This window comes from Hypanus sabinus, chromosome 2, assembly GCF_030144855.1.
Source record: "Hypanus sabinus isolate sHypSab1 chromosome 2, sHypSab1.hap1, whole genome shotgun sequence".
Lineage (NCBI taxonomy): Eukaryota > Metazoa > Chordata > Chondrichthyes > Myliobatiformes > Dasyatidae > Hypanus > Hypanus sabinus.
This window is the reverse complement of record NC_082707.1, coordinates 21,531,223-21,554,145: the sequence shown is the minus strand read 5'-3', so window position 1 is coordinate 21,554,145 and position 22,923 is coordinate 21,531,223. Positions and strand designations below refer to the sequence as shown.

The following is a 22,923-nucleotide window of genomic DNA, read 5'->3' as shown; positions in this document are numbered from 1 at the left end:
TATTGTAATAAAATTGATCAATATTGATCAATGGATCAATGGAAATATTAGGATGTTTTCTGAAGATGAAGAAGGTGGCCAACCAAAAGAGATCTGGTTATGCTAATCTGAACGAACATTTCTATCATCAACTTGTCGACCAGTTATCTATTCTTAATGCAAATATTGATGAAAAGAGATCATCTAATATTCTTGTAAATCTTTGAAAAGAACAGAGTCTGGAAATTCAGACACATAATTGTATGCATACCAAAACTGACTTTTACTTCTGGAGTGGAAGGCAGTTACAAGCATTGCTGTCCAATCCTGTCACTTGAGAAATTTGATTGAGCACTTCAAAGTTCAAAGTAAATTTATTAACAAAGTATGCATTGGGGCTGTATACTACCTGGTTTATTTTCTTGCAGACATTTATAATAGAACAAGGAAATACAATAGAATCAGTGAGACTGACAAATTTACAATGTGCAAAAGAGTACAAATTGTGCAAATAGTAAATTTTTAAAAAGTAAATAAAGAATAATACTGAGTTGTTGAGTCCTTGAAAGTGAGTCTATAGGTTGTGGAATCAGTTCTGAGATTAGGTGAGTGAAGTTATCCATGCTGGTTCATGAGCCTGGTAGTTGAAGGGTAATAATTATTCCTGAACCTGGTGGCATTGGAGAATGACCTGGACAGTGGGGGTGTTTGATGACAAACGTTGCTTTCTTGTGGCAGTCTTCCTTGTGAATGCGCTCAACACTTTGTCTTTTGAATTTTCCTCGCACTAATTATATATTTTCTTCTGCTTCTAACACACACATTTAAAGTTCAAAGTCAATTTATTACCTAAGTATATACAGTGCTGTGCAAAAGTCTTAGACACCCTAGATTTTTTATGCGGTTTCACATGGTATGGCCCCTAAAGAGCCTTGATCTCAATATCATCGAGGCTGTCTAGGATTACCTGGAGAGGCAAAAGCAAGTGTGACAGCCAAACTCTGCAGAAGCAGTGTGGCAATTTCTCCAAGATGTTTGGCATAACCTGCCAGTTGATTTTCTTATAAAATTACACAACAGTATACCTAAGAGAATTGTTGCAGTTTTAAAGGCAAAGGGTGGTCACACCAAATATTGATTTGATTTAGTTATTTTACTATTTACTGCTCTTTATAGTAATGCTTTTTGATATTTAGAAGCTTTGCATTTCATTATTTTTGAAAGCATCTTCGCTTTACGGATTTTCTATTTACATGTGCCTAAGACTTTTGCACAGTGCTGTATACCACATGCAAACTTGAGATTTGTTTTCTTGCAGCCACCAACAGGATGACAAGGAAATACAACAGCATCCACGAAAAACCACACTACACAGAGGCTGGCAAACGTCCAGTGGGAAAATAATGGCCCTGCACAATAATGGCCCTTTAGAGCTTTACAAGGAAAATTAAATCATGTTTTTGCAGCTTGCTGTCATTGGACACCCTAAGAACGATAAGAATTTAATGGAGGAGCTGTAATTAATTTAAAGGAGATTTCCTCAAACTGGGTTCTAGCCTGCCTCCAGTAACTTGACTTAAGCCCATTAATTAATTTGCTTTCTGCGCTTGTCTCTTTTCTGATCCACTGTGTTTCTCATCATGGTATTCCATCCTATCATTTGCAACAAAATTCGATTCACCATTATCCTGTCTATGAAAGGTACTTTCTCCAGCTTTTTCCATTATGTTCCCGCATGTCTGCATCTTCATTCCTTTGTTTTGTCTACCTCTCCTGCCTTCCATCCTATCTGTCTTCTCCTTTCCTTCCATTCCTCTATCACTTCCTCTGCATTTTAAAGCTTCTTCTAAGTTCTGACTCATTGCCATTGTTCTGTAAGGTTTCTCATTTCGAGAGGACTAGAATATGAAAGCCATGATGTAATGCTGAGGCTTTAAAGGACATTGGTCAGATTGTACTTGGAGTATTGTGAGCAGTTTCGGGTCCCTTAGCTCCAAAAAGATGTGCCGGCATTGAAGAGGGGCCAGAGGAGGCTCACGAGATTGATTTTGGGAATGAAAAGGTTGACATATTAAGAGCATTTGATGGCTCTGGACCTGCATCCATTGAAGAATAAGTGGGGAATATCATTGAAACTTATCAAATATTGGAAGGCCTAGACAGAGTGGATGAGGAGAAGATGTTCCCTATAGTGGGGGAGTCTAGGACCAGAGGGCACAGCTTCAGAACAGAGGGCTATCCATTTAGAACACAGGTGAGGAGGATTTTCTTTAGCCAGAGGGTGGTGAATCTGTGGAATTAATTACCACAGACAGCTGTGGAGACCAGATCATCGAGAATATTTAAAGCAGAGGTTGAAAGGTTCTTGATTAGTCAGGGTATCAAAGGTTACAAGGAGAAGGCAAGACAATGGGGTTAAGAGGGTTAATAAATCAGCCATGATGCAATAGCAGAGCATACCTGATGGGCCGAATGGCCTAATTATGCTCCTCTGTCATGTGGCCATATGGTCTAAGCATCAACTCTGCTTCTCCCTACATACAGTACATATACTGAGTGGCCATTTTATCAGGTGACCAGGTGCCTCCTGTACCTAACAAAGTGGCCACTGAGTGTATGTTTGCAGTTTTCTGCTGCTGTAGCCCATTCACTTCAAGGTTCGATGCGTAGTGTGTTCAGAGATGCCCTTCTGCACACCACTGTTGTAACGTGTGGTTCTCTGAGTTACTGTCACCTTCCTGTCAGCTTGAACTTGTTGGGCCATTCTCCTCTGACCTCTCACATTAACAAGGTGCCTCTTTTCCCACAGAACTGCTGCTCACTGGATGTGTGTGTTTTTTTCTGTTATTTGCACTTTTCTCTCTAAACTCTAGAGAATGCTGTGCATGAAAATCTTAGGAGATCAGCAGCGTTTGAGGTACCATCTAGCACCAACAATCATTCCGACCAGCTGTACCATCTCCCCCAAATTGTTTGTCATGGGAATGAACTCCTCATATCAGCAGCACCAGACGTAACCCGAGGCCCAGTGTCTGACAACCTGCAATACGGGGGTTCATGGATAACATGACGGTAACTGCTGTAACCCACGTCCAAGCAAGGTGGGTATTGGAAACCTAGATAACATAACTACCTGGGCTAGGACGAACTTCGTCCAGGAAGTCCAGGTGCATGGTGATCAAAAGGGCAAGGGAGAAGTCATTCTATCCATGGAGGGCAACCCAGTAAAGTGTCTTGGAAAGTGGTTTAGCGCAGCAAAGACAGACAGCGCCAACACTACCGGGACTGTAACGCAGACTGGAAGAGTGGCTGAACAAAACCAGACTTCCTAGTAACCTTAAGACATGACTGTATCAACATGGTTCTCTATCATGGCCTTGATAGAGGCTTTTCTGGCTTTTCACAGTGTACGAGTTCCCCTTGACCACTTTGAGAGGAAAGTTAACAAGCACCTTCATAGGTGGCTGGGGATCCCCCCCAAATTTTTCTTCAGTGGGGCGCTACATAAGATCAGGCCAGCTACGGCTCCCGTTGTCATCGCAAGTAGAAGAATTCAAGGTGGCAAAGTGCAGAGTTGTGTTTACACCGAGGGGCTCCCATGACAAACTAATAAACCAAGTGGGAGTCACAACAAGATCAGGCCAAAAGTGGGCCATCAACCCAGCCATAGACCGGGCAGTGAGTTCTCTGCAAATGACAGACATCTTCGGCAACCCGTGCCTGGGATGCAAGGCCTCGGCTCTGCACACTTCCGACAATGGGGGAATGCAAGTACAAGGCACAGGCGTGACATGGTCCAGGCAGAGGTACGGAACCGTGAGGACGAAATGTAGTTATCGAAGGCAGTGCATTTGGGGTCACAGGGCACCTGGACGAAATGGGTTCCTGGCAAGGTCAGCCTGGAGGTTGCTGTCTGCGCTGGGCCCTGATGAAAAAGAGCAAGAGCCAAGCAGCTCGCAGGATGGGGGAGGAAGCAGAAAGAGCCTCTAGCTGGATTTGGAGTAGGCGACAGGAGTTGAGCTGAAAGTGAGGAGCAGATGGCAGTGACTTGCCCAACACTGCTGACTGGAGAGTGTAGTGGTTAAGGGTCGAACCACTCTATGAAAGTTGAGCACCACCTGACAACATCTGCTCCTGGCCAAAGGCAATGGTTACCTCATTAGGTAACTGCAGAGAACACACCGGTGTATGAAGCAAGATGCCTTTCAGCTCCTGAACTCAATCCCCCAACTGATGCTGTCTGGCCTGCCTTTATTTCCACTTTCTGATTTTATTTCAGATTTCTGCTGCATTTTAGCTTGTTGCATAAATTAAATTTTATTCCAAAACTTCTTTGGGGATCTATAGTTTCCGAAAGCCAGCCTAAGCATTAGGAGCTTGGGTGTAGGACATCTCACTGTAGACACCGTACATCAGCATTACCACCCAGGTGACCCACCTGTACTATCTGGAATACTTGAGAACCCACGTGCCAGCAAATTCCTTCACCGTCACTAACCTGGTTGAGAGCTTCAAGTTCCTAGGTGTGAACATCACCAACAGACTGTCTTGGTCCAACCACATTCATGTCTTGGCCAAGAAAGCTTATCAACACCTCTGCTTTCTCGGGAGGCTAAAGAAATTTGACATGCTCCCCCATCAACTTCCACCAACCTTTATCGATGACCGAAGAAAGCATCCTGTCTGGATGCATAACGGCTTGGTATGGTAACTGCTCTGCACGTGATCACGATAAATCGCAGAGTTGTGGGCACACCTCAGCACATCGCAGGAACCTCCCTCCCTCCGAAAGACTTGGTCTGCACTTCAGGCTGCCTCAGCAAAGCTACTCTTCTCCCCTCTCCCATCAGGCAGGAGATATAAAAGCCCAGAAGCCCGTACCACTAGGCTCAAAAACAGCTTCTATCCTACTGCTGCTAGACTCTTGAACAAACATCTTGTACAATAAGTGTCTGAACCTCACAATCTATGCAGTAATGACCTTGCACTTCGTTGCTTACCTACGCCGCATTTTCTCTGGAGCTTTTACACTTTATTCTGCCTTTTTGTTTCACCTCCAATGTAATGATTTAATCTGTATGAACAGTATGCAGCACAGACTTTTCACTGAATCTCGGTACATAAGCCAGTATCATCCAGACCTGGAACTATTTTGCTGTTCTTTCTTCACTGAATGAACTGAGTCAGAACTCAAGGGAGAGAGGTTGAGCATGATGGTCCACTCTCCTCTCCTATCAGACTCCTTCTTCTGCAGCCCTTTACCTTTCCAACCCACCTGGCCCCACCTATCATCTTCCAGCTAGCCTCCTTGCCCTCCGCCCCACCTTTTTATTCTCACCTCTTTCCCCTTCCTTTCCAGTCCTGGGGAAGGGTCTCGGCCTGGCCCGCTGAGTCCCTCCAGCATCGTGTGTGTGTGTGTGTGTGTGTGTGTGTGTGTGTGTGTGTGTGTGTGTGTGTGTGTGAGAGTGTGTGTGTGTGTGTGTGTGTGTGTGTGTGTGTGAGAGTGTGTGTGTGTGTGTGTGTGTGTGTGTGTGTGTGTGTGTGAGAGTGTGTGTGTGTGTGTGTGTGTGAGAGTGTGTGTGTGTGTGTGAGTGAGTGTGAGTGTGTGTGTGTGTGTGTGTGTGAGTGTGAGTGTGTGTGTGTGTGTGAGTGTGAGTGTGTGTGTGAGTGTGAGTGTGTGTGTGTGAGTGTGAGTGTGTGTGTGTGTGTGTGAGTGAGTGTGAGTGTGTGTGTGAGTGAGTGTGAGTGTGTGTGTGAGTGTGTGTGTGTGTGAGTGTGTGTGTGTGAGTGTGAGTGTGAGTGTGAGTGTGTGTGTGTGAGTGAGTGTGAGTGTGTGTGTGAGTGTGTGTGTGTGTGAGTGTGTGTGTGTGTGTGTGAGTGTGAGTGTGTGTGTGTGTGTGTGTGTGTGTGTGTGTGTGTGTGTGTGTGTGTGTGTGTGTGTGTGTGTGCTGCTTTGTGTCTGGACTATCCTCAGAAGTGGGGGTGGGGGTGTAGTGTGAGATTATTGTCTGTAACTCAGGGTTACAGCATTGCACCGACTGTGTGTGTGTGTGTCACGTTCAGCAGGAGACAACTTTTTAACAAACCGGGCCTTGCTTATGAATTCAGCCACAGTAAGCTACTTGACCTTGGAGGGCCAAGGTTGCATACCCTGAATAAACAGAAGTCGTCACACTGTATCCCCCTCTATGAATGAGTCAGAGACTGCATTGAGTATGAAGTATGCATATTAATGCCTCAAAATGGGTTTGAACCGTCTCTGTTGATATGGCAGCATCCAGACTTGCAGAGGCTCCCTGAGAGAAAACGCTTGCTCAAGTACTTTCTTTATGCCAGGGCTTTCCATCTTTTTCAATCAGTCTTTCACAGCCCGCTTACGCGCTCACACTCAACAGCACAGCAATTGAAATGAGAATCATGTACTGACAATGGGCTGTAGCTATGCATAAATTCAGACTTGCAGAACCAGGTGGAAAACCCATCCGCATTCTCATCTGAAAACGCCTTTAAGCAAGCGCAGGACCACTGACCTGTTTGTCTGATGTCACATCGTCGCAGATGTTACCTCTCTCCGGCTGTGTCCTCTTCAAGTGTCATTATTGCAAGGTAGAAACCCTGACCCCTAGGAGCAGCTTCACTTGTGAACCGTTCGCAGGGAGCAGCTGGAAGATTCAGGGAAGCCATCGAGAGCATCCTGACTGGCTGCATCACTGCCTGGAATGGGAACTGTACCTCCCTCAGTCGCAGGACTCTGCAGAGAGTGGTGCGGACAGCCCGGCGCATCTGAGAATGTGAACTTCCCACTATTCAGGACATTTACAAAGACAGGTGCGTAAAAAGGACCCAAAGGATCATTGGGGACCCGAGTCACCCCAACCACAAACTGTTTCAGCTGCTACCATCCGGGAAACGGTACCGCAGCATAAAAGCCAGAACCAACAGGCTCCGGGACAGCTTCTTCCACCAGGCCATCAGACTGATTAATTCTCACTGACACAATTGTATTTCTAAGCTATATTGACTGTTGTATATCTTACTGTACATACTGTTTATTACAAACTACTGTAATTTGCATATTGCACATTCAGACGGAGACATAATGGAAAGAATTTTATTCCTCACGTATGTGAAGAACGTTAAGAAATAAAGTCAACTCAATACTGCAGCTAACTGATTCACTTCAACAGAACGTCATCGGCTAGCCCACAGTCCAAAACCTGGAGACTGGAGCCCAGAGGCCCACAGGCCTGTGCTGGGGTTGGAGGACGGTCCATGTGAGGGTGGGTTGGTTGGTTGTAAGGAGGAAAGGGGATTGTTTTGCTGTGATTGTATAGTTGCTTGATGTGTTCTGTTTGATGACAAGCTATGTTGGTGTCGAATGTGTGGTGACACTTGCGGGCTGCCCCCAGAACACCCTTGGGTGCGTCGGTTGTTAATGCAAACGATGCTTTTCGCTGTGTGCATTGACGTACATGTGACAAATACATTTCAGTCCTGAATCCCGATATTGAAAGGCTTGTAGCTGAGTGAATAACTGGAGATGAAGGAACGAAAACTTCCCAGTAATGTAATGCAAACCTTGTCAGGGTCTAATTCATCTAGAAGGTACAATGTGCCTGTAGCATTTTCCCAAAATGTACTTTGTACGGAGGCATTCTGCCAAGTTCCTCAAAATTTTCTTCAAGATGTTGTTAACTTCTTTTGGAATAGCTTCAATTAAGGACTTCATATGTCCTCCCGTGTGACCCTGTCAATTTCCTCTGGGTGCTCCGGTTTCCTCCCACAGTCCAAAGGCATACCAGTTGGTAGGCTAATTGGTCATTGTAAATTGTCCGTAATTAGGCTAGGATTACATCAGGGAATTGCTGGGCAGTGAGGCTAAAAGAGCCGGAAAGGCCTGTTCTGTGCTGTACCTCAATAAAATAAAAAAGTTAACCATTTGCAAACAGAAGTTTGACACTGATTCCTATAACTGGTAGAAGGGGTAATCTTACTGAGGCATTTTAAAGGTGATAAAGAGAGGGGAAACAGAGGTAAAGAGATTCAGAGAGGCAGGTGGCAGAGTGATGGAAATAGTGACTACGTTGGAACTGGGAAATTCACATGGGGCTAGAGATAGGATAGAGTACATTGAAAATAAGGATGAGAACTTTAGAGCTGAGGACAGATTTTATGGACAGATCAGCCATGATCTTATTGAATGGCGGGGCAGGCTTGATGGGCCGGATGGCCTACTCCTGCTCCTATTTCGTATGTTCTGATGTTCTTATTAGGACTTTTATGGGGAAAAAAGAAAACATTATCAAAAATGACTGTGAATCAAGTTCAAGTTTATTGTCATTCAACCACACACATGATAAATGAAAAATTGCCCCTCTGGGTACAAATGCAAAATTCAGTACATATCGCCTCACACAGCACATATAGCACATGTAATTTCAATAAAGCACAAAACAGTCACCAAATAACATTAGCATAAGTCCCTGACTGGCAAGGCCTGAAGATTGATGTTATCCTAGAGCCATGTTTCCGTAAAAATAAGCACACAGCAGTTCCTCACCTCGTGCTGGGTCAGCCGCAGGCAATGATAATCCAATTTGTCTTCCGGGGAGTAAATACTGGAGGGTAGTATTGACAGGAGAGTCAGCCTGCAGGGACTAGGCTCTTAACCTGGCACAGACTCCAGAACACTCTCGCACAGTACTACCAGCACCTTCTCTCCGGGTGGCTGTAAAAGCTGACATCGCAAAAAGTTCCTTGACCGTGCAGCTCCTCTGCTGTCAGCCTCGTTAGTGAACCAGTCTTACGGTGGCTTGAAAGACCCGATGAATTGATCAATAAATATTGGCCATAGTGATTTCCTACAGCTGTCTAAGAAGACGCCCAGTAGCGTAGCGAGTAGCGCAACAATACTACAGCTCGGGGCGTCAGAGTTCGGAGTTCAGTTCTGCCACCATTTGTAAGGAGTCTGCACGTCCTCCCTATGGAATGCAAGGGTTTTCCCCGGGTGCTCAGGTTTCCTCCCACAGTCCAGACAATGTACTGGGGTAGGTTAATTGCTCATAGTGAATTGTCCCGTGATTAGGTTAGGGTTAAATCGTAGTTGTTAGGGGTTGCTGGGGTAGTGTGGCTCAAAGGGCCAGTGGGGCCTTCTCCACACCGTATTGTTAAATAAATAGAAGCAGCCATTATCTATTGGTGTCCATTAACTGTACAGTATGTCTTTAGTCAAATGAGCACATGGAGTTGGATTCCTTCACTCTGTTCCTATAATAGCTCTTGCAGTTCAAATTTACCTTTCCAGCAAGTAAACAAAGTCTAAGCTAAAGCCTTATCCATAAAATCATAGATGTGGAACAATCTGAGTCAGACAATGAATTGAAAGTCACATTCTTTTGTCCTGTAAAATATACACATCTTATACAAAATTGATTATAAACTTGTGATAAGATGAGAGGTGAGTCCTTCAAATGGATGGCTGTTACATCAAAAGCCAAGGAAAAATTACCTCAAGTAGAGGTCACACTGGAAGGGAGGGGCATTTTAACTCCACGGTAAATCTCCTGATGAAAATATTGTTTGCAACTGGTCCGTTGAGAACGTCACAGGCTTCTCCACCATCCCTAAATAAATTTCAAGGTGCATATGACTGTTTACATATCCAATTGCTAAGTAATCAGTAATCCATTGTAAGCTATCTTTGAGCACTGACGTCATGGTCACAAGTCAGCGAGTCCGTTCTGTTTCTGATGCATAATAAAATCAATGGGATTGTTAAATGGAGGAATTTTCTTCAGACTTGATGTAACCCATGAGCTTTTTAAGCTCTTCGGTCCTTTGTTCCTTGTAATGTTACATTGATACAAAAAGTAGTGATATGGCCCTATTCATCACAGGCAAGGCCCTGCCCCCCTTTGAGCACATCTGCCATGCTCTTTTCTTGCTGGAGGGACAGGAGCCTTCAATCCCACACCACCTGGTTGAGGAACCGTTATTACTCTTCAACCGTCAGGCTCCTGACACAAAGGAGATAACTTCACTCACCTCAACTGATTTCACAACCTATCGACTCACTTTCAAGGACTCTACAGCTCATGTTCTCGGTTTTATTTATTATTTTTTGTTTTGATTCTCTTTTTGCACTTGCACTTTGGTTGTTTGTCTTTGTTTATGTGTAGTTTTTCATTAATTCCATTGTGCTTCTTCTGTGATTGTTCACAAGAAAGTGCGTCTCAGATTTGTATATGGCAACATAAATGTACTTCGACAATAAATTTACTTTGAACTGTGAACTTTTTCTGGAATGCGCAGTGCAGAATATCAGTTAGGAATATCCCAACAGGTTACATTATGGCCTGGAAACACCAATGCCCAGGAACGGAAAGGGCTACAGAAAGTGGTGGAAACAGCCCAGTCCATCCTAGGCAAAGCCCTTCCCATCATTGAGCACGGTTACATGAAGCACTGCCACACATCTTTAAAGATCCAACCCCCACCCCCTGATGCACCATCAATAACTCACACTGAGACGTAGGCGAGATATCGGCTGTTATTGACTGGAAGAAGGAACCAGGAGTGAGTGTCTATCATACAAGGTCCTGGAGACTGAGGCCGATCTTCAGGCCGCAGGTCTCCTTTATACAGGGGCCTGTGGGAGGAGCCACAGGAGCAGTCAGCAGGGGCGTGTCCCGACAGGCACATAGTTCACCACACCCCCTCACCCCCATCTAGTCCAAGCTCTCTTCTCTCTGCAGGAGGAACAGAGGCCTTAAGACCCAGACCACCATGTCCATGAACAGTCACTACTGTAAGGCAGCAACAAGAGCAATGATTGCTGGCGCTGGAAAATGATTGCACTAACCTTATTTAGGTATACTTTGTTAGCAACACCCATGAACACCTGCTTGTTCATGGAAATACCTAATCAGACATCCTGGGGCAGCAACTCACTGCATAAAAATGTGCAGATGTGGTCAGGAGGTTCAGGCCAAACATCAGAATGGGGAGGAAATGTGATCTGAGTGACATTGACCGTGGAATGATTGTTGGCGCCAGACAGAGGGGTTCAAGTATCTCAGAAACTGCTCATCTCCTGGGATTTTCATGCTCAACAGTCTCTAGAGTTTTCAGAGGACGATACAAAAAACATCCAGTTAGCGGCAGTTCTTTGGGCAAAAGAGCCTTGGTAATTAGGACGGCCAGAGTGGTTCAAGTTGATGGGAAGGTGACAGTAACTCAAACAACCACGTGTTCCAACAGTGGTATTCAGAAGAGCATCTCTGAATGCACAGAGCTTCAAAACTTGAAGAGGATGGGCCACAGCAGCAGAAGATCACTCAGTGGCCACTTTATTAGGGAAAAGTGGTAACTAATGAAGTGAACACTGAGTGTATATCAATGATAATAAACCTGATTCTGATTCCCTGGCCCATGTCCCATGTTCAAATTATGACATTGATAGGAGATCATCTACTTGGCGAGCTGGGCAACTCCCTCTTTCAGAGCCTTGTCCGAAACAGAAATGGTACCCTGTAAACCAGGGATCCCCAACCTTTTTTATGCCAAGGACCCCTACCATTAACTGAGGGGTTGGTGGACCCCAGATTGGGAGCCCCCTCCCTCTAAAAGTACATTTAAATGACAATTTCCACCTTCACTACTTTTTTTTCCCAATGGCAATGGCTGGAATTAGAAAGGGTTATGGATTTTGTCTTCAAACATGACATCTGTTCCCCAACTGGTTGTGAAAATTAGTTGGCGCAGCCCATGAGTAGTTTATGTAACTACTTATGCAAATAGGAAAACAACCTTAGCCATCACCTCCTCCGCATCTGGCACCTTTTCTCAGCTAGAATGCTTCTTCATACTGAGATTGAGTCATTGATGGAGTTCAACCAAAAAAAAAATGAATCAAATAGAATGTTAAAACAAAATTATTTTTGTGATTATGCCATCACAACCTTTGGATGGAACATTGGAACATTGCACTGAGATCCTGCCTTAAGTGGAAATGCTCAGTAGTCAGAAATCTGGGGAGTGAAAAACAGAATTAAAATTTCATTAATCCAAAGATGACATTGCAGATTTTACACCCAATCCAATCCTGATGAAGATCTTTACAGCCGAGACATTAATTATTTCATTCTCTCTGCCTATGCTGCCTGACCTGCTGTGTGCTTCTCGTGTCATCGGTTTTTATCTCAGGTTTCCAGCATCTGCAGCATTTTTCTCATTTTATTTTACTGATGTATGTACATTTCCTCCACTTTATGGGGAGGAATGTCAGAAGTAGGGTTTTTTTTTTACACAGAGAGTGGTAAATGTGGCATGAATTCTACAGATTAATCACCCTAGGGCCAGACCTCCTGAATTGTTCCAGCATTTTGAATTTGGTGATCAAAATATCAGTATGCTTGATCTTGCCAGTTATTACTCCTCAACATTCTGGCTCCTGAGCTGAAGTAGTTAATAACTTCCCTCATCCCACCACTGAGCTAATTCAAGTACCAGTGGACTCACTTTCAAGGACACTGCAGCTCCTGTTTTTAATATTATTCATTACTTATTTATTCATTATTATTTTTATGTGACGGGTGGAAATACATCTCTCCTAAAGGAGGTGTAAGGGGCTCCTTCCCTCTGCTAACCTGCAGTCACCCTTGGGCAAGGTGCGGCACCTGCTTAGCCCCCGATCAGGGTCATGTGAAGCCATGGGAGCAGCTGGTGCATAGCACAAGTCCTAGTTATGCAACCACTGATGCCAGGCAGACAATCTCTGAAGGGATTGTCAATGGCTGGGGTCTCCTGTCGTGTAAAGACACTGGTCAAAAGAAGGCAACCACTTCTCTAGAAAAATTTGTCAAGAACGATCTCAAGATTACAGAATCCTGTGTCAATCACTTATCAGATTTTTCATCAACAACATGCAGTTTAGTGCTCTTTTTGAAACTTGACTTTTTATCATTTTCTCTTCCCTGTGCAGTCCATTTATTTTTGTTTGCCTGACATGCTCTTGGTATGTGTTCTACAAGTTTTGCCTTTAAACCTGCATTTGTCTGGTGAATGTGAGCCCCTGCCACAGTGTTAACACAATTTGTTCAGCCAGGCTGGTTTTGGTTTAGACATTGCAATTTTGTACACATTCACTTTCATTCCTAACTACACCTCAATTGTGTCTCTGTCTGCTGTTTCCATTGAAACAGCGATTTCCACTGCTCTTTTAAACATTAGTTGTGCTTCAGTTAGGAGCCATTTTTGAATGCTTCCTTGTAAGATTCCACAAACTAAACAATCTCTTGGCATATCATTAAACCCATTACCAAATTGACGATGCTGGGACAATCTCTTCAGTTCAGCAATGTACATTGAAATGGACTCCCCTTCTTTTTGATTCCACTTATGAAATGTAAAGAGTTCTGCAATCAACAATAGCTCTGGCTTTAAATGTTCCTGCATTACTTTTTCTGTAGCAGCGTAGCTCATTTCTGATGGTTTTGTTGGAGCAGTTTAACTTCGAAGCAATCTGTATGCCTTTAAATCCAATGAACTTAGCAAAATTGGCACTCGCTTCTCATTGGCTATTTCATTTGCTTAAAATACTGTTCTAATAGCTCGGTATACATGAGCCAGTTATCCTTTGTATAATCAAACTCATCGATCTTTCCAATTTAGCCAGTCATTTCTGATTTTTTTGAATGATTATTATCACCCTGTACTCAATCTTTATGAACCCTGAAATCTTCCATTTATGGCGTTTATTTAAAAAAAAAAACTCAATTGTGCCTTCCCTTCGGAAGAACGCTGCTTTTTTTAAAAAAAGTGACCCATCTGTGCATGTGCTATTTGTTTCTTATTAGTTGTCGTAGCTCGCAACGTTTTTTTAACGTTCAAACATCTCTGCTCTAACAGGATGGTACCAGTCTCAGGTTCGTTTTAAAATTACCTTGTCACCGGTGTTATGTTTTGTAACTTCAAAAACATTACATTATTTCAAAAGAAGATGTGGGAGTTTACTGTAAGTGAGGAACACATGTATTATGTGGTAGTGTGATGACATATGCAATTAATATAATTTTACATATAACCTGGAATTAATTATTTAATTGAACAAGAATGCTTAATCAAACAATATATATTCAAGATGATGCAAATATTAAAAACACAACAGTTAAGGTTATTATTATTTTATGGATTTATTGAGTATAGCCACAAGAAAATGAATCTCAGGTTTGTATATGATGACATATATGTACTTTGATACCTAGTTTGAATTTTTGAATTTTGAAGTGTGGTCTGACCAATGCCTTATAAAGCCTCAGCATTGCATCCTTGCTTTTATTAGTTCGAGCTATATTGTCATAGCTGAGGACAATGAGATTGGAGAGCTACTCCATTCAGTGCAGAATAACATACTGGCTATTCAGATTCTGTTTATTGTCATTTAGAAACCACAAATGCAATGCAGTTAAAAAATGAGACAACGTTCCCCCAGAATGATATCACAAAAGCATATGACAAAACAGACTACACCAGAAAATCCACATAACGTTTGGCAGTCCCCAATCCAGAGTCCGGAGAGGCTGCTGCGTATTAATATCGTGCTACTGTCTTAGCGCGTTCCCTGGAAAGGAGCTCCAAATCCACCAGACAAAACAAGACCAAAAACTAAAGCTACAAGACCTGCACAACACCACATAGTTACAACATATAGTTACAACAGTGCAAACAATAATATAATTGATAAAAAACAGACCATGGGCACAGTAAAAATAGTCCAAAGATGTTAAAGGACTGTAAGTTCAAAAGAAATCACCACACAGTTTCCACAAGTCCTCAGGGTCCCGACAGACTCGCCATCCCACGCCAGCGTCAGAAGGGAGTACCCCTGCTACGGCCTTCCACGACGCCACCCGACTCAGCCTCGCAGAAAGCGACCTGACCGCAGTGAACTCCGAGTCCGCCAAACCTCCAAGCTGACAACCATCCCCTCCAGCACAGCTTCTCCGAGCACCATCCTCTGCCGAGCGTATTAAGATGCCCCTGCCAACGGCCATCGGCAACACGACCCCAATGACTGGGGGCCTGTTCTTCCCAGCAGAGTCCCGGACCTCACAGCGGCAGCAGCAACGAAGAAGGTCTTCCTGGAGATTTCCCAATGTTCCTCCATGCTCCCACGTCCATTTTCAATCGATTATGATTGCGCGCGGCACCCCGCTTCACAAATAACAGATAATCAGCTCCGGAGTGGCCACTGCAAGCTGCATTGCGCCACCATCTTGGAAAATACTAAATTACTAAAATCACAATGACTATATTTAAAATAATCTCTGAGTTATTTGGAGTGACATGTAAGTTACAACTGAGTTAAAGACAAACAGCTCTAAAATGGGGCATTGTTCAGTTGCACGACAGCAGTGGGGGGAAAGAAGCTGTTTTCCAGCCCAGCTGTCTGTGCAAAGGTGCTTCTCTTTCTCCTGCAGGATGGTAGCAGATTCAACGGGTGATTACTGGGGTTGGATGAGTCCGTCACCATCTTGTGCGCCCACCATAGACATTGCGAGTCGCAAGATGGTTTTCATATCTGGTAGTTGTGTTCCAATGATGTCCTGTGCAGTCCTTATCACTCGCTGAAGTGCTTTTTTGGTTGATCTTGTTGCAGCTAATGTGCTATCCTGTCTTGTATGCTCTCAATTTCTAGTCCTCCAAAAATAAATGCTAACATTGCATTTGGTTTCCTCACCACAGACTCATCTCACATGTTAGCATTTAAGGAATGCCACATGAGGACATTCAAGTGCATTTGCACCTCTGATTTACACCCTGCTTCGAAAATAGTCTATATCTTTATTCCTTCTACCAATGTGCATGGCCATATACTTCACTTCACTTCCATCTGCCATTTCCTTGCCCATTCTCCAAGATTCCCAGAAGGTTAATTTACAGGTTGAGTCTGTGGTAAAGAAGACAAATGCAATGTTGGCATTTATTTCAAGGGGAATAGAATATAAAAGCAAGGAGACAATATTGAGCCTTTATCAGACACTAGTCAGGCCACACTTGGAGTATTGTCAACTGTTTTTGGCCTCGTATCTCAGAAAGGATGTGTTGTCATTGGAGAGTGCAGAGAAGGTTCACAGGGATGATTCTGGGAATGAAGAGGTTAACATATGAGGAGCATTTGGCAACTTTGGGCCTGTGTTCACTGGAATTTCAGTTGCTGCTGTGAGCATGGCGACACTTGCGGGCTGCCCCCAGACTACATGGGGCATTGACACAGATGTCGAAATTTACAGTATGTTTTGACGCTTCAATGTAGGACCATAAGACATAGGAACAGAATTAGGCCATTCGGCCCATTGAGTCTGCTCCACCATTCCATCATGGCTGATTTATCATCCTCTCAACCCTGTTTTCCTGTTTTCTCTCCATAACTTTTAACATATTTACTAATCAAGAACCTATCAAACTCCACTTTAAATATACTAGGCCATATGAAAGTGCAGTGTGATTAGGCAAGTCAGCCCATTGAGTCTGCTCCGCCATTTTATCATAGCTGATATTTTAATCCCATATCATTGTACATATGCAAATAAAGTTAAAAGGTCAATTGAATAGTCCATTCCACTGAGGAAAAAGTGGAAATATATTAGATGCACTAGTATGGAAAATATTCCACCTCCTTGTTCACATGCTTGCTTCATTCATTCATTCATTCATTCATTCATTCATTTACTCACTTATTCATTCATTCATTCATTCATTCAGAAATACAGTGCAGAACAGGCCCTTCAGGCTCAATGAGCTGCGCCTCCCAGCAACCCACCTGCTGAACACTAGCCTAATCACAGGACAACTTACGAAGAGCAACTAACATACTAACCAGTGTGGCTTTGGACTGTGGGAGGAAACCAGCGCACCCCAAGGAAACCCATGCAATTTACGGGGAGAATGTACAAACTCCTTACAGTTGGCACCAGAATTGAATTTCGAACTCTGAGATGCCTCGAGTTGTAATTGCATTATGCTAACCACTGCGAGACCATGGCATCCGCATTACATTCCAAAGTTCTAAATATATGCAACTGATAAGCTTTGCTGAAATAAGACCATGAAAAATGTGCATACTGGTACAATAGCAATTCAGTGCATTGCTCTCTGTGGAGTGATTCAGAACAGCTGCTGTAATTCCCTTCAGATCATAATTAAGTTGCTTTAAATGAACATTACGAATGAAGACCTCCCCACGCAGAGTGTAGTCACAGGAAAGCAGCATCCATCATCAGGGACACCCACCACCAGGTCACACTTTCTTCTCACTGCTGCCATCAGGAAGAAGGTACAGGAGCCTCGGGACTCACACCACCAGGTTCAGGAACAGTTACTGTCTTCAACCATCAGGCTCCTGAACCAAAGGAGAGAACTTCACTCAACCTCATTTACCTCATCATTGACATGTTCCCACAACCAATGGACTCATTGTCAAGGATTCTTCATCTAATATTCTTGATACCTATTGCTTAATTATTATAATTATAATAATTATTATTATTATTACTATTATTTCTTTCTTTTCGCATTTGCAGTTGTCTTTTGCACAATGGTTGAATGCTCGGTTGGTGAGATCTTTCATTGATTCTGTTATGCTTATTATTCTATTATAGATTTACCGAGTATGCCCACAAGAAAATTGTGACAGACCTGTACTTTGATAGTAAATTTACTTTGCACTTCGATAATTACACTTCAAAATTAATTGGCAGTGTGACGAGCTCCCAAATGTTCCAAGGGACACGTAACAGGTGAAATAAACACAAAATAAACAAGATTATAAAGGAAGATAGAAGCTTAATGTATTTATACTTCCAAACAGAGATTAAAATCAGTGCAGCATGCCTTTAACCTCTAGTCATAACAGTGATCTCACTGCCTCTCCCAACTAGCAGTGCGTCATGTTTCCACGCACACTTCTTGATTACGCTTACACTACCTTCTAGAGGTTGCTCTCCCTTGTTGTTCCTCCTTGTGGTTGCAACATACACTCAGTGGCCACTTTATTAGGCACACCTGCTCATCTGCTCGTTCATGCAAATATCTAATCAGCCACAAAACGGGAGAAAACCTGCAGATGCTGGAAACCCAAGCAACACATGCAAAATGATGGAGGGAACTCAGCAGGTCAGTCAGCATCTACGGAAAAAAAAAAATACAGTCGCTGTTTTGGGTCAAGGCCCTTCGGCAAGACTGGAGAAAGAAAGCTGAGGAGTAGATTTGAAAGGTGGAGAGAGGGGACAGTGAAACGCCAGGTGATGGGCGAAACTTGGAGGATGAGGGATGAAGCAAAGAGCTGGGAAGTTGATTGGTGAAAGAGACAGAAGGCCAGGGGAAAAAAGGAGGGGGAAGCACCAGACAGAGGTAATGGGTGGGCAAGAGAGGGACAAGGGGATGGGAAATGGTGAAGTAGGGGGGCATTACTGGAAGTTTGAGAAATCGGTGTTCATTCCATCAGGTTGGAGGCTACCCAAACGCAATATGAGGTGTTGTTCCTTCAGCCTAAGTGTGGCTTTATCCCGACACTGGCAGAGACGATGGATGGAAGTATTGGAATGGGAACTGGAATTAAAATGGGAGCTTAGGTTCAACACCGTCACTATCAGGAACATCTCTTGTTCTAGAATCACTGGGCTCCAGACTCACGTGGACAGTTTCACTTCCCTCAGCTCGGAACTGGCTCTGCAGCCTGTGGACTCACGTTCAGAGACTCTGCAGCCTGTGGACTCACGTTCAGAGACTCTGCAGCCTGTGGACTCACGTTCAGAGACTCTGCAGCCTGTGGACTCACGTTCAGAGACTCTGCAGCCTGTGGACTCACAGTCAGAGACTCTGCAGCCTGTGGACTCACAGTCAGAGACTCTGCAGCCCAGCTTCTCAGTGTTTGTGTACTTTTCTTTATTATTTGTACGACTTGTCCACTTCTGCAAATTCAATGTTGGTCCTTCTTTGTTTTCTGTGGTTTATCATAGATTCTACTGTATTTCTTTATTTTGCTATGGGTGCTTGAAGAAAAATGAATCTCAAAGTTGTATAATGGTATTCATATTTTGATAATAAATTTACATTGAACTTTGATGGCAATCATTGCCCTGAAACGGTAATTCGGCCTCGCTCTAAACAGATGGTGCCTTTCTCACTGAGTGCCTCCACTTACTTGCTGCTTTAATTTTTGAATTCCATTATTCTTTTGTTTTTGCATATATGTACCAGCTTTTTACAGAGTCAGACACTTCAAGATGTTCACAGCAGTGTTATTTGACAAAATGTGAGACTCAGGACGCCTTTGGTCAAAGATGTAGTAATGCCCAATGGGTAGAGAGAGATGGAATGGCTCACAGTGGGAAGTCTACAGCTTGAATAGCCTAAATAGCTCTTAATTGCTGATGAAAAAATAATTCAGTATCAATAATGTATACATCATTAGCATAAAACCTGCCTTTCTCTCTCAGAGTAACAGTCTCAAAATGCTGGCAGAATTCAGCAGTTCAGGCAGCATCTATGGAAAGGAATAAACAGTCGACATTTCAGTCAAAAGGAGCTGATATGCTTCGACACCAGCCTCTCAAAACACTTAATCAACGTGGACGTACGTGCCACTGGGCGATAGTCATTTAGACAAGTTACCGTGCTCTTCTTGGCTGCCGCTATGCTTGATGCCTGCTTGAAGCAGCTTGGTACCACACCCTGCCAGAGCGAGAGGACTGAGGTGAGGAGGAATTTCTTCAGACAGAGTGTTGTGAATCTGTGGAATTCATTGCTAAGGACAGCTGTAGAGGACAATAGACTCTTGATTAGTAGGAGTGTCAAAGGTTATGGGGAAAAGGCAGGAGAATGGAGTTGAGAGGGATAATAAATCAGCCATGTTGGAATGGAGGAGCATACATAATGGGCCAAATGGCCTAATTCTGCTCCTATTACTTATTGTCTTCCAATTTCGTAAGATGGGTATTTTTTATTGATAACTTTTCCGTCAGTACATCAACTCTAATTTTACTTTTATCAGAGAAGGAGTTGTCATCATTGGTAGAAAGAGAGGAATGTCATAATCAGTGTTTTTCCCTATTGACTAATCCATATTAATCAGCTGAGATTCTGGAGGACTGCCAGGTGTGGGATCTCAGGCTAATGTCTACTCATGCTAGCTTGTAGATATGAAAGCCGATGGTAGTGCTTCTTCCTTCCAGCCACTCAACAGTAAAACACAGGCCCCAGTAGAGTGATAACAGCACATCTGCCAAAAAGGATTTGAGTATTTCACACAGAATGCTAGAGGAACTCAGCAAGTCAGGCAGGATTTATGGAGCAGAATAAAAAGACGACTTTTCAGGCTGAGACCCTTGTTTAGGATGGGAAAGGAAGGAGCAAAACGCCAGATTAAAATGGTGAGGAGGGGAGAAGGTGGGTCCATGGGTATACCTAAGGCAGAGGCTGCTAGTTTCCTGATCGGTCAGGGCATCAAAGGATATGATGAGAAGGCAGGTGTATGGGGTTGAGTGGGATCAAGCAACAACCATGATGCAATGGAGAAGCAGACTTGATGGGCTGAATGGCCTAATTCTACTCCTATGCCTTATAGTCTAAGGTGATAGGTGAAGTCAGGTGGGTAGGAAAGTTAAAGAGCTCGAGAGGAAGGAATCTGAAAGGGAAGGGGGCAGAGAGGCCGGAATAACCTCCCATCTTCACCCTCACCTGGACTCACCTATCACCTACCAGCTAGTACTCCTCACCTCACCCCTATCTTTTCATTCTGGCTCCTTGCCCCTTCCTTTCCAGTCCTGATTCATTCATCTTTCAATCCCTTCTCTTTATCGTTATTACCCATCAACCAACAGGTTCTTGAACAAAAGGGGATAACTTCACTCAACTTCACTTGCCCCATCGTTGAAATGTTCCAACAACCAATGAACTTACTTTCAAAGACTCTTCATCTCTTGTTCTTGATATTTATTGCTTATTTATTTATTATGATTATTTCCTTCTTTTTGTATTTTCACAGTTTATTATCTTTCGCACAGTGATTGAACACCCAAGTTGGTGCAGTCTTTCTTTGATTTATTGAGTATGCCCACAAGAAAATGAATCTCAGGGTAGGATATGGTGACATATATGTACTTTGATTTATAAATCTGCCTTGACTTGACTTTGACTTGTCCTAGTAGAAGATTAGAGTCTTTTACCAAGGGTAAAACTATCAAATAACAAGGGGCATGGCTTTAAGGCAGTAGATCCCAAACTGGGGTCCATGGACCCTTTGGTAAGTGGTAAGGCTCCATGGCATAAAACAGGTTGGGAACCCTGCTCTAAAATGAGAGGGTGAAGAAGTTTAGGAGAGTTACGCAGCAAGTTGGGTAACTTCCGGTCAAGATGGCACCTGCGCAAAATGCTCGCACAGTCGACAACTTCTGGATAGAACATGAAAGTATTTATTTCACTTCCTTTATGTCTTTTACATTTGTTTTGCATCCTGAGTATGCTTTTGGAACTGATGGAGCCTGTATTTTGCAGTTTGGAGATCATTTGTGCGACCCAGCGCTTGGCTGACTCTGAGAGGACTCCAGGAGGCAGTGAGCACGAGCCTCGAGGCATAAGGCCCACAGGACAGGTCGCAAGCTGACATTCGACTCCATTCCACCAACTAAAGCTTCCACTAATCACCAATTAATGCGATGAGGGTAATTGAAACATAGAGGCCTTTGAATCGCAGGTGGGATTGCTTTGCTGCTGGAGAGGGGAGCCTATTTCAGATTCAGTTTACTGTCATTTAGAAACCACAAATGCAATGCAGTTAAAAAATGAGACAACGTTCCCCCAGAATGATATTACAAAAGCATATGACAAAACAGACTACACCAGAAAATCCACATAACATTTGGCAATCCCCAATCCAGAGTCCAGAGAGGCTGCCGCGTATTAATATTGCGCTACTGTCTAGCTCCAAATCCACCAGACAAAACAAGACCAAAAACTAAAGCTGCAAGACCTGCACAACACCACATAGTAACAACATATAGTTACAACAGTGCAAACAATAGCATAATTGATAAAATTGTCAATGTTCCTGTTCAATTTTTGTTGGACAGGCGAGGGGAGGTTTGGGGGTTGATGATTGTGTTGCCATTCTTTCTGTTCCAGATTTCATGGCTATCGGGAGAAGAAGAATCTCAGAGATGTGTACTTTGATAATAAACGAACCTTTGAAGTTCTTTTTGCACAAGGATGGCAGGTGCCAGGAACATGCTGCCAGAGGAAGTGGTGACATTTAAGATGCACTTAGACAGGCCTGTGAGCAGCCAGGAAATCGAGAGACAGAGGTCACAGGTTGGCAGATCTTCATTTTGGCTCGGCTGTGTGAGTAACACAGACATTACAGGCTGAAGGGCCTCGTCCTGTGCTGTACTCTCCTATGTTCTGGGAAGAAGAGTTTGTTTTAAGTGTCACCACAATAGAATCAGTTTCAAGCCGTTATGAGTCACGAGGAACTTGAGCACCTGCTTAATTCCTTTCTTGATTTTTGTTTCTCCCAATATTATTCATTAAACAGTGAGGTAGGTGATCAACCCAGCTGTGTGTATGTTATTTCAGCTTCAGCAGACTCCTCCAATGTTCACCCCCCCCCCCCCCGGTGTTGTCATCCCCACTCACTGAGACAGAAATGGGTCCATCCCAGCACTGTTTGGCAGCTCGCCTCATTCTCCGGAACACACAATGAAGTGGAGTGCGAGGGTTACCTTGTTCGGCACTCCAGATGCATTGGGGTCTCTGCCTGGACAGCAGGCAAACAACTGCTTTTCCCTGTACCTTAGCACAAGTGACAATAATAAAGCAATTACCAGTGAATTTCAAACCCCACTATTCAACTTTTAAAAGGAAAGATCAAAATCCGGTTTATTATCA

General features: G+C 43.5%; 1 long non-coding RNA gene across 1 annotated transcript in view; it reads right to left on the bottom strand.

The window, feature by feature from the left end:
• Positions 1 to 5,361, bottom strand: part of LOC132404412 (uncharacterized) — a 44,530-nt gene extending 39,169 nt beyond the window's left edge. The window contains exon 1 of the long non-coding RNA XR_009515529.1: positions 5,318 to 5,361. This is a non-coding gene — a long non-coding RNA (uncharacterized LOC132404412). The remainder of the gene's footprint in view (positions 1 to 5,317) is intronic.
• Positions 5,362 to 22,923: the final 17,562 nt, after the last annotated feature.